The following is a 1,804-nucleotide window of genomic DNA, read 5'->3' on the forward strand; positions in this document are numbered from 1 at the left end:
TCTACACAGACCTCGAAATTTGCTTCAGAGATCACATTTGTATTTTCCAATTATTTTATTATAACGTTTCAAACAGCATGAAATAATCTGAGCAATAACTTGTAATGTCTCTATGGTAAAATATATTTTAACTAATTTTCTATATAAGTTTTTCGCTTCAACAGCTGCAGATAGTTCAAGAACTGTCCAGTGATGATTTCATCAGTCGCAGATTATCGGAAGCTCTCCAAATTATTTGATTATCATAGAGTGGTCCAAATATTTTATTACTGATGGCAAAATAAATAGGATTCCTCTTTTGTGTAACACTCCTTTGAAAACCTCTAATTGAACCGTTTGGAAAAGCTCCGCCTCCCGCACGAGATTTGTATTGCGAGCCAATAGTTTTCAAACGCTATTATTTTAGTCAGTTTTCGTCAGCCAATACGATACATCTTTGGGGACATCATCATTGTCACGTCATTACGTTGATATTTTCTATCTAGATAATTTCTGCATGATTTAAAATAAAACTTCAGCGCTAAATCTTGATTATTACGGAAAAGTGGAATCATTGTTCAAGATATAATATCCGTTTATTGCATTCAAATTTTAAGCTGGCTTAAAAATTCAAGTTTAGTTTAAGGTTTATCCGTCAACCGTACGCCATGAAGATCCTGTATTAGCTCTATAATTACAGGTAATCCAAAGACTTCGTAATTATAGAAGAGGGTCGGAAACAAAGCAGAGCTATTCTATCGGCAGTCACCTGCGCCAGCGCGTTCCAAATGGGCGCGCGCGCCACGTGATACTATTGAGATGACAAAGAAAATTACACTAACGTGACAATAGCACTGTTGTCAGCCGAAAATTATAATTTTATCCGTAGTCCACTGTTTTCACATATTTCAGAACATACGATATTATTTACTATCAATAATACTGGTAGATAACACCAGTTTGTCTAGCTTTCAATAGTTTCACGAAAATTATGGTGCCGCTAACCCAAAATAGGGTGTGGAATGATTCAACCCCGAGCGATGCTCCGGAACTGCTCCCTGCAGGTACTAGCACCATATTGGTCGGAACGCTAAGGAGATAATTTGTTTTCATTGTTGACTTAATTCCGTACCCATGAACATCTGTTTTCTGTTTTTCTTAAATTTGCCAATGTTGCACTCATTACAAATATAAAAATTTTAAGTGACATTTTTCTTCTCAAGGAACAAAATGGCGGTTACAACTCTCAACGTTATATAAACAATTTGCAAAAATTTTAAGTAGCTTTTATCAAAACAAAATTATTAAAAAGTGATCATAGTCTTATCGTTATTTTTCTTTCCATAGTTATCATGGCAACAATAATGATATAATAAATAACAAAGAAAAATACACAAGCAATGGATTAAATGCGCTGAAAAATTAAAAACATTCTCGCTCTCTCTCTCTCTCTCTCTCTCTCTCTCTCTCGCTCTCACTCTCTCTCTCTCTCTCTCTCTCTCTCTCTCTCTCTCTCTCTCTCTCTCTCTCTCTCTATATATATATATATATATATATATATATATATATATATATATATATATATATATATATATATATATTCTTGACCCATGAATCAATGATGAGTGATTGTTTACGCTGTTGTTTGTTTGCTTGCTTCGTTGTGTTTGTAATACGTTGCGATTAAAGCGAAAAGCGTAAGCAGGATACATAACGAGTAATTAAGATTTTCTTGTTCTGAAATTAATTAAACAGAGAAATTTTAGATGTGACTTTTTTCGAAAAAACAAAATACAAAAGTAATTTCTGTCCCTTGGATGAAAGA

The sequence above is a fragment of the Sinohyriopsis cumingii genome, chromosome 7 (genome assembly GCF_028554795.1).
Source record: "Sinohyriopsis cumingii isolate HCF-2022 chromosome 7, ASM2855479v2, whole genome shotgun sequence".
Classification (NCBI taxonomy): domain Eukaryota; kingdom Metazoa; phylum Mollusca; class Bivalvia; order Unionida; family Unionidae; genus Sinohyriopsis; species Sinohyriopsis cumingii.